The sequence below is a fragment of the Aythya ferina genome (genome assembly GCF_964211825.1).
Source record: "Aythya ferina genome assembly, chromosome: 1".
Classification (NCBI taxonomy): domain Eukaryota; kingdom Metazoa; phylum Chordata; class Aves; order Anseriformes; family Anatidae; genus Aythya; species Aythya ferina.
In genome coordinates this window covers 118,235,826-118,246,897 of record NC_140296.1, presented here as the reverse complement: position 1 = coordinate 118,246,897, position 11,072 = coordinate 118,235,826, and the positions used below count along the sequence as shown (strand labels likewise).

The window sequence follows — 11,072 nt, the reverse complement described above, 5'->3', positions numbered from 1 at the left end:
TAAAAGACATTCAGATGTAGAGCTCAGTGATGTGGTTTAGTGGAGGACTGGTTAGTGTTAGGTCAGAGGTTGGACTCGGTGATCTTGGAGGTCTCTTCCAACCTAGATAATTCTGTGTTTCTGTTGCAGTCTCCCAGCTCAGAGCCAACCACCTATTAGTCTGGCGCAACGGATTTGTGTGTTCCTTGCACTAGCTGTTCCTTCCCCTCCTCTTCACATACAAGGACACGCGTCTCTTTCACGCTCCTTCAGGAGTAAACAAGCCAGGGGAGATTAAAGCCTCTTTCTTCAGGTCAGTAAGATCCCTGCCTTTGGCCCTAACAACTCAAGTGTCTTCTGGACGGTGTTGCTTCTGGGTAGGATAATTTCATTTCCCTTTTGAAGACTTACAAGGATGTAGTAACAAAAGCAAAGGCGTAAAACGGTCCCTGAGGCACAGGCTACTTTTCAGCCTGCAGCAGACTATAGGTATGATATCATCCTTTGATATCATACCTATATCAATATATCATGTTATCACATCAGGAAACGTAGAAAATTGCCTGTTGCTTCTTGGATTTAAAGTTTTCCCTTAAAATGTGTATGCAAAGGTGTAATCAGCTGTTTGAGTACAATTCTCACGTATACATGAATATTTTCCTCTCCCCTTCCCAACTTGGAGCGCAACAGTTTTCATCATACTGTTATAAATTCCGAGTCAACTTAGCTTTATGAGATTTATTTATGGGGTTAATAAAAGGCAAGTAAAGAGTGCTGGGCGCACAGGGAGTCTGGGCTCCTCCAACACGCACACACGTTACATCAGGCGGCAGCTTTTTCTGCTCCTAGGCTAATACATGTTCATTACTACTTCTAGAAAAGGCAGGGTTATTATAATTAGTTCCCGGATTCCAAGCCCTCCCACTGGCGCATGCGTATCAGTCCCCGGTGGTCCCTCTGGGGGTCTCTCGTGCTGAAGGCTCATAGTCTTCCTCCTAGGCTTTGTCCTTGTCTTTCTCCTTTGTCCATCTTGGCTGGATATCAGGCATTGCCTCTAACTCTATACAAGAAAGAGAGAGAAGCACACCTTTCTACTCTGTCAGCTACTGGCAGACCTAGAGAGGAAAAAATAAATAAATAAATAAATAAAATTTTAATTAAAAAGTAACGTTGTTTTAAGGCATTTCACCAAATATGTAATATTTGGGAGAAACCAGACAACAAATGAAAGGGAAGAAGAAACAGTAGAAGGTACTCACATGGCCTTAATTTACATGGCAATGAACAACAACGACAACCTGCAATGATTTACAAGTGCCTTCCACCATTCACCCTTGAGACAGAAAACTGGGATTCCCGTATGATGTTAGGAGAGTGCAATCCCTCTCAAAATACAAGAGCCTGGCAGACGCTACTGAGTACTGAAAATGTTAAGGCTAGGCAGCACCAAACTCAGAGAAGGGAGGCTGAGTCTCCCTGGCTGTTCACGTAACAGACAAGAGCCTCAGCTTTTAGCCCTAAACAACGATTCGTAGTGCCAGGCGGGGAACTAGTTCTTCTTCAGACAGGGACCATTTCAGCATCTTTAAAGCTACAGAAAGGCTTGAAGGCTCTGTGGAATCATGTTCCTGGTACAAAAATCTGGGGACCAGGACTGGGCAAGTGGGGTGCAAGTGTGTTGGGGAGCAAGCTCTCTGGGCTGATTACCAGGGCTTTAAACTAGGTTTGATGGGGGAAGGGAGGGGAGCTAAAGGTGACAGAGGAGGGCTGGGGGAAGTCCTCACTACTGTTATAAATGGCTCAGTCTTCAAAATAGGACTATAATCAACAAACGATCCATGTGTGAGTTTCTTGTAAGAATAGTTATGTCTTGAAATAGGCTATAAAAATGTAAGTTATGAATAGTAAACAATATTTAGCAGTCTTTTAGATACAGAAGTGATTTATCACAGGCAGTTAGATCAATCTGAAGTTATGCAAGTGAAACCTGTTAGTTAATAATTCTGTAACAGGTGCCTATGTGTTTCTCTCTAGAATCACATTCTGTCCGACAGGACGTACTGTGTGAGATGGTGGTAGGCAGCTTTGGAGTTTTTGTTCTGCTCTTATTTACATCTTACTGCTCCATAGATGAGCAGCCTTCAACTGCTAACTTCATGAGTGATGAATGAGTTAAAGTCCAATTGTAAGGGGAGATATTTTTGCTGAGCTCATAATCTGTCTGCTTCAAAATTACTTCAATTTGTGATCCCCTTTTGGCAAGTATTCTTGTCACTAGTCTCAAATAAGGTCTTGCTAATGAATGTAAGAAAGAAATTTTGATGTGTCTACTGAAATTCTCTTCTACTTGTAACAAGCATGTTGCATTCATAAGCAACAAAGGAGTAATACCGTGCTTCTGTGGTATTGGGACAGTTTATTTTCCTTTTTATGTGATGGTTTGCTTTCCCATTTTGTGATCAAACAATTTACCCTGCTGTGTTTGTGCTCACCTTCTCTGAAGACCTTCATATGCAAGTATCAATGGGCCCTGTATTCTACATGTATTTAAGCCTCCATCACTGCTTTTCTGTGAATTTCCAGTAGAAAGTACTGCTTTTATTAAAGCTGCCTTTTACTGCCCCTTCGTTGATATGTAATGCTCTAACCTTTTATCCAGGCTTTCTCAGGAATATTTGAAATTTTCCCTTTCTATTAAAAATGTGCATTTGTTAAATCTGAAACCTTTTAGGAAAGAATGCCATAGCTGAATTTAACTTCAAAAAGTATGGAAGAATTCAAAATGATGCGTGTGTGTATTACACTGAAATATTTAATATTTTTAAGTGCTCTAATGAAAACGAGACTGATACCATCAGTATGTCTGCTGCCTGAAATGATAGTTTTGTGGTTTTCTAGTTCAGATAAATGATACACACTCAGACTTTCTTTCCAGCTTTCTTTGGATTAGATTACCCCCTCCCACACCCAAAAGGCAAAAATAAAAATCTGCCTTGTGTAGTTCTATGACTTAGAAAAAAGCCCCCCTCTTTTGCTTATATTCTCAAGCTTGCATTTTTGTGTCTCATAGTCATACTTCCTTTCTATATGCTAGCTGTGTTTCTTTTCCAATTCTTATTGCAGGCATTTATTTAGGATCTGTTAAAACTGTGACTATATGTACCCTTACCTACTTTTTTTGTCTCCTGTTTTTGTTGTTGTTGTTGTTGTTTCAGTTTAACATGTGAAAAAAATATAATGATAATAATAATAATACATTTTCAAGAAATGCTAAAGGACAGAGGGAACTCCAAGGTCAAAAAGCAAGGGGGAGGAGGTGGTCTGCTGTGGAGCAGACATTCCTTGCAGCCCATAGAGGACTCCTGCTGGAGCAGGTGAATATACCTGAAGAAACTGTTGCCTGTGGAGAGACTCATCCTGGAGCACTTCTCTTTTCAAGACCCATAGACCATGGAGACCTCACACTGGAGCAGAGGACAAGTGTGAGAAGGCAGGAGTAGGAGTGAGAAAAAGCTCTGTACAGCCTATGTCTTAAAGTTCCACAAGTTCTTTAAAGAAATGCATTAGGAGAAAAAGGAAACAATTGGTTTGCTCTGTTTCTGCCCTTGGTAGTTTAGTTTAACACTTCCTGGCTTTGTGTTTGGACAGACAACAAGTAATTGCTTCCTATTTGTCTTTTCAATTCCATTACTGATTTATATATTTTTAGCGTATTAACTTTCAGCACCTGTTTTCTTGGCTGAGAAGTCTTGCTTTTTTTAATCATCCCTTGTGTAGAATTTGCTTTGTACCTTACTCACTGTTGCTTTTTCTTTACCTTTTCAGTTCTGCCATCTCCTTTTTGAGTTGGGGATGTGGAATTGTTATAAATGGCTCAGTCTTCAAAATAGGACTACAATCAAAGTTTACAATTTATTAAAGGAATAGAGGTAAGCAAACAGCGCTGGGTGCACTGGGAGTCTCTGCTCCACCAATACGCACACCAGTTACATCAAGCAGCTGATTTTTATGCTCCTAGGCTAATACATATTCATTACTACTTCTAAAAAAGCAGGGTTATTATAATTAGTTTCTGGAATCCAAACCCTCCTACTGGAGCATGCATATCAGTCTCCGGTGGTGTCTCTGGGGGTCTCTCATGCTGAAGGCTCATAGTCTTCCTCCCTCTTGTCCTTCTCCTTTGTCCAACTTGGCCGTATGTCGGAGACTTGTGCAGCGTCCCCTGCAAGCTTTGTCTTTTAGTCATTCTTCAGCTCTCCGCGTCTCCTTAATCTCCTGGCCAGATATCAGAGACTTGCGTAGTGTCCCATGCAATAGTCATAATAGTTAGCAGTTCTTCTGAACCCCCCAGATATCAGAGACTTCAAGGAAAAGCCTACAACTACATTTCCCTTCAAGCTCTCTATTGACAGGAATTGCTAAAACATTCCTTTGCAAGATACAAGAGCTACATACATTAACCACTCTGTTTTTCTTAGACTTGTGGTTATACAAGGGTCTGTAGGACAGAAGGTCACATTCATCATACCGTGCGGCCCTAGCACTGTTCCATACTGACACCAATCAGATGAACATATCTCACACAATCCCCATGTCCACATTCCCAAATCTCCCCCTTCTTTATTAATATCAACCATTTTCTCGACACGAATTACCACTCCATATATAACGTTAGTGAACAGTTAAAGGAACAACATGGACTGGTTATAGGGCAAGCCATTGTTTAGGAACCACCCTCAAATACTGGCTTTTGGAAATCCATATCTTTCATTAGACTACCCACTGTAGAAAACATTTTTAATATGCAAACAAGTCTGCCTTTTTTTAAATTTTATTTTGGTAGCTGTATCAGCTGGTCTAGAAAGCGATACAGCCTTCATACAGCCTTAGGCCATTGTAGCTATAGCAACACTGCTACATTTTAATGATGTTGTGGTTTCTCTAGACAAAAAAAAAAAAAAGAGCATAAAGGATCCGCTTGTGTAATTTACTGTTATCACCAGCAACTTCAGGAGAGCTTTAATGATTTTCATGAAATCAGAATCAGATCTGTGTGGTACATCGTCCTTCTTTGTGGTGACTGTCAAGTCTGGTGCAAAAAAAAAAAAAAGGAGAGAATTTCATGAATAGCTTTCAGAGCAATGGTCCAGATAACCAAATAGATTTGAAAGAGTAAGAGTGGAGATTACACTTATGTGTAAAACATGTAAAAGGAAAAACTCAGTAGCAATTGAAAGAGTGGATCTAATAATAAAGTCTTATAGCAAATACTGTAAACAAGCAGGACTTCTACAGCTGAAACTTAGAGCAGAGAACTTCATAGCAAATATGGGTCAAATTACCAGATGCTTCCTGATAACATAGGAGGCACTCTGTGCCTGCTTGCAATTCCTCACTTAGATAATGCATAGGAAACAAAATGATCTAAACTCCCAAGGCACTTGACCCTGTGTGCAGTTATCTAGGAACAAAATTATGTACAAAATACAGAGATATTATCTGGGTCTTGTGTATATCATGATTCCATAGCAATGGAATTTGCTGAAGAATTGTGGTCTTGACTCTTGCTTATTATTAGATACTAAATGAAAGGGTATGAGAAGGATTTGGGAAGCCCTCAGGGAAGTCTGTGTGGTGAGCATTTTGCAAACATCTAGCAAATGACAGTCCTGTCCCTAAGGGAACACAGTCTACAGAATGAGAAGATACACCAGAAAGTGTAAATGCCAATAGTAGTTGCAATAGCTGGGATTATTTAAAAAAAAAAAAAAAAAAAGAAAAAAAAAAAAGGATTGTGGTGGTGCTTATAAAGTGGATTTCTTTCTGGTCTGCATGGGTGTTAAAGAATCTTTGACAGTGCCATCCAAGTACCATCATCATACTGAACTATGTTTTTAATATTAGCCATGAGAAGGATGAGCTACCCTTCGTCTGGAGGGAGGTAAATTTGGAAAGGAAAAACATTCGTTTAGAAACAGCATGATTAACCATGTCACTGCAGAGCAATTCTCTAACTGCCTTCCAGCCATAATCATCTCACAATCCCAAACTGCCTTCCCTACCATTACAGGTCTGAGAAAACCCCTCTGCTGAGAAGACCCTCTGATCTTTGCCTAGTTGCCAGAATTTCCAACTTTTACCATGTAAGTGGAAATATTGTCACTGACAGTAGCTGAATGTGAAGCATTGTAGAAAAGGCTTAAAATTAATTTATAATGGCTATGAAACTGAAGAGTGTCTTTGAACTGAGTTAATGCTCAATATGTTTTTTTAGAATCCCTTAATTTTTAAAATATTAATGAAACAGCTGTGAGATATCTTGTGCTATTCCAGAACATCTTCATGCATGAGTTCATAGATACACATCAAGTGTGAATATACTGATTTTTGACTAATCATGGATACGAATATTAGTTAACAGAACCGAAATTTGGTGACATAGGTCACATTCCAGAATCCTGTAAATAAGTCAGCTATGCTCTGATGGCATTTTACCTGGGGAGAAAAAAAAAAAAAAAAAAAAAAAAAGGTGCTTTATACAATTTTTCCTTAAGGTAATGCACAAAATACAAATTACACATATACTGTTTTATAGTCCTAGACATACCTCCATAGCATTTCACATGGCCATGAGTTCCCTCACATGGCTGTGGAAGCTAAGCAGTACACAGTTCCTGTAGGGAAGTACTGTGAGACCACAGCTAAGAGTCAAAATTAATAAGTTTCGTCAGTTTTAATGTGTGTATTTGTAGGTACTATTTTCTTTTTTTCTTGTGCATATAACTGCCCAACCAAACAGTTGCTTTCAATTAATAGCTGATCAGATTTTATGTTCAATTTAAATCCAACATCTTTAAATAGCTCTAACATAGAGTTCAAATTGCAACAGCCAGCAAGCAGTTCTCACTAAGACTCGTTCACACTAACTCACACATAATATTTTGGGATGCTAACAGAGACTGAGAGCATTCCTTTCTCATTCTATTTCAGTTTTGACGTCTGTTTGTTTGTTACCTTGTGCATTGCCTGGCCTCCGTTTGGAAACAGACTACAGAAACTACAGCCACAGCATCCCACCAATACATAAGCAGTACCTGTGCAGAAGCTTTTCACTGCCCACAGAGGGGAAGATGAAGCTAGCAGCAACCTGCATGTATGTCAAGAGCAGAAGAACAGACCAAAGTGAGCACTCTGTACTGTCACTCCAGGCAGGTGAGTTTGGCACCATGGTTTGCATGTCTTAGGGTGCTGCTGTTTACAAGGTCATGTCTTAAGGTTTCTTTCCCAATCTGCATTGTAGTTTTTCTAAGAGCTGGTCTGTAATGTGTGGAAAGAGAATCTGTGGATATGTCTCTGCCTTATGCATATTCTTCAAAATGTGATTTTATGAATCCTAGATTTGACTATAAGTTTCTAGACTGGCACAACTCCACTAAATCAGCAGGTATCTGTCCTGCTATGTTTGGGCTAGTTTGTTTTTGGAGGCCACCTGACAGTTATCAAAATTGAATAGAGTCAAGTTAAGAAAGCTAAGACAGAAGAGCAGATTATCTTGGGAAGGCAACAAGCCAAAAGTGTCTGATTTCATAGACAGACCATGGTCAGATGTAGGCTTAGCATGATCAGGAATCTTTTTACAGGATTTGCAAACTTTTTCAAGACTTTACCTAAACGCAGCCTATTCTGAGAACTATCTGAGCCTCACCAGGAAAAGAAGAACCTTGAGGAGCACTGTAGCAAGGGGCAGGAATCCTACAGAATGAAGCAGTATTCAGAAGTCAGAGAATGAGTAGTGAATCCACTAGAGCCCAAAGGGGAACTAAACAGTACTCAAAGCTTTCTGGGGCCAATAGGGAGTTTTCCAAACTATCTGTATTAAACTAGATTCCTCAGTCTTAAATGGCAGTGGCAATTTCAAATGTATTTTTCCTTTCGGGCTTTTTTCTCTCCTTTGGGAGAAAGCGGGGAAAAAAAGCACTTGATGTTTTGTAAAAAAAAGTCTTGAAGCCCAATCTCCTGTTCAGGTGAACAATCATTAATAAAAATCTATTCACAAACTATTGGCAATCCTTTTGAAAATAGAATTGGTCTTCTTGCTCCTATTATGTCTCTCAGCAGGCTGTTTTAGTAACTCTTTGCTCTGCTCTTTAGAAACCTTCTTTTAGCTGTCATTGTGCCAGTATCATCTTTTGGAAGGCAGAGCAAATTCCTCCTCTGTATGTACTCCTTGATGTGTTCATAGGCAGCAATCACACCACTGCTTATCTAATTGCTCATTTGAGCGATCTCGCTCTTTTAGCAAGACAGGCTCTTCGTGAACCTTGTATCCAGTCTCCTGACCTGCCTAGTGTCCAGTCTCTGAATGTGTTCCGTGCACACAATCTAGATCTAATAAATTTTTAAATAATGATAAATAGAACACAGCAGTCCAGGAGAGGTGTTATTATTTCATGTAAATTGGAGTTAATAATTCCTTATTTCTGTTAAAATATCTTGCCTTTCAGATGAGGATCGTCTTTGTCTTTTTCATAGCTTCATGTCAGTCACATCTTATAGTTGGGCCATAAACCTAACATACTGATCATTGTCCCTGGACACCTCCAGTTGATAAACTGCCAATTTAAACCAGAAATTCATGCGAGTCTTTGCATTTTCATCACATTTCTATTACTCCTGACTTCAAAATTGATCACTGTTTCTTGTATGATGTTCTTTTTTGTCTCTGTATATGATATTTTGCCACTGTACTGAAAATGCCTCCATGTCATCAACAGATTTCATTAATATCTTTCTAATTTGTGTGTCAAGGCCGTTCGTGAGAATATTTTATAGTACTGAATTCTGTAAACAGTCCTGGAGGATGTCTCCCTATAATCCTCCTTGAACCCTCAGTGATAAACCTTTGTTCTCTCTCTCTCTTACTCAGGTCCTTGCCAAACCCTCTTCTTACTGTCATACTAATTTGTATTCACAGTCAAGTGATTCTTACAGTATTTCGCATCTTCTCCATTTTAACTAATGGACTGTATGAGAAAGCTTTATAGAAGTCATGACAGATTTACTACGTTTTCTTTCCCTAAAATAACGTTGATTGTTGTCAAAAACAATGCCAGAAGAATCTGTTACAGTCCATCTTTTGTAAACTCAGACTGTGTTTTGTCCTATTTTTATTGCATTTATGCATATAAAAATAATTGCATAAGTTTTTTCCTTTACAGCATGTTCTAAAGCATTGTTTACTATTGAAGTCTGCAAGTGCATTGTAATGTTCTTTCTGTGTTATCAAATCCAGAAGTAGGGTTTGCTGTACAAGATGGAAAAAAAAATACTCTTTTTGGGGCCTTAGGTAGATAACTGTTATTTTCTGATCTGTTAATCTGTTATGATTGTACAGTGATCCTACCTTTTTATCATTAAAGGCTGCTTATTTTTGGTCTTTTTAGCAACTTATACATTATTGGTATATTTTCTGACCTTCAAACCAGAGAAATTTTACTTGGTTAATTTCCTTTTCCATTTTACAGGCTTTTTTTTTTTTTACTCCAAATACACTTTTTTTCAGGTAGCTGTTCATCCATTTGCAGCAGACCCCTCCTCTTGAAGTGTTTTCCTTTATTTGGGATTCAAATTACAAAGGGTTTTTGCAACTCATACTTAGAAATTCTCCCAAATTTTCTCACCATTTAGGACTTAGGGCTCTTCAGTCCAGCCTACTTCACCAAACAGTTCTCCTTGCTTTATAAAATTTCCTCTCTGTTTTTCCAACACTGTTTTTTTTTGTTTATTTAGATAAATCAGGTCAATATAAATTAAATTTAACTCATTATTTAACTCATTGGACCCCAAATTATTTTATGCCACTCTTGTTCTCTAGCCAATTGGAGCAAAGAACACAGTACTTACTCAGGAACACTTAACCAGTAAATTATCAAGCTTTTTTCTTCCCCCAGGTAAATGAAATACACTACAACAACAAATACGTATTTCTTCTGTTAGAACAGTACATCACATACAGTCTTTTCAGTTCACATGGTGGCAACTCTTCTTAAGAAGTCTTTGATTTCTAGTTGTGAAGAGGCTGATTCATTAATTTTTTGTGGCTTCCCAACAACAACAAAAAAACGTCTGTCTCATTTTTTCAAGACATGTTGTGCCTAATTTAGCAATGCCTTCTTTATTCTTCAAGGCTAGAGCCCTACCCTTGAATAATCCTGATGATTTCCACTGGGGCAAATTGATAGTAAGAGGCACAATATTCTGAGAAGACGTAGCAGAATCTGACCCTGAAGGAAAGGCAGTAAAGTCTTACAGAGTTTATGAGGGAGGTAATTTTTTATTGTTATGAAGGGGTGTGGTAGTAATATTGGGAAGAAATTCAGGTTAAATAAAAAAGTATCAGGAAAAAGTATACTGAGACCAAAATACACTACAGTCCAGAAACACGTCCCACAGGGAATCTTGGAAGCTCAAAAACCTTGGACTTTTAAAAGCAGATCTGATGAAGCAATAGAATGGGCCTGCATTTTTAAGCTGGCTAGCAGAGATTTTTTCCATCTCTGTCTTCTGTGTGTGTGTGTTCCCTACCTCCTCTTTCCCTGACAGATGTTCTACTCCTCATTAAAGAAGGGAGTAACAGCACCCTTTCCTGACTGGTCCTCAGCTTTTACCCATAGTTTAAGCCTAGAATTCAAGAACTGGTGCGCTGTTTTGTACCTGGCTAATTAATTCTAGCTATTATCTGTCCGTGAAATATTGCTCCTGTCTGTGGCTCAGCACAGGCAGAAAAGCTAGCTACCACTTAGCGGTTCTGTGAAGGTAAAAAAACTTACTTTTAAGGCACAGCTTGCAACCTGCAGGTGGGACTCAAAACAAAATGTTTTTATTTGTTCTGATTAATCTCACATACTTGTGGCACCAATGGTAGGTGATTGATTTTTGCAGAACTAGTTCCCATACCTCTATTTTTTTTACAATCTTTGTGCATATTGTTAGATTTACATACATTCCACATTAGGCTGGAGTCATTCTTCATCTTCCAGGGTTAACTTATCCATCATTAGATGGACCCTTGCAGATCTGTATGAAATGTTTGC

General features: G+C 38.8%; 1 long non-coding RNA gene across 1 annotated transcript; it reads right to left on the bottom strand.

Annotated features, from left to right (window-relative positions):
• Positions 1-702: 702 nt before the first annotated feature.
• On the bottom strand, positions 703-1,274 carry LOC311438536. Its single transcript, XR_014694180.1, has 2 exons — positions 1,239-1,274; positions 703-1,094 (listed from the first exon to the last, which is right to left on the bottom strand). It is a non-coding gene; the product is annotated as an uncharacterized lncRNA (long non-coding RNA).
• Between the last annotated feature and the right edge of the window lie 9,798 nt (positions 1,275-11,072).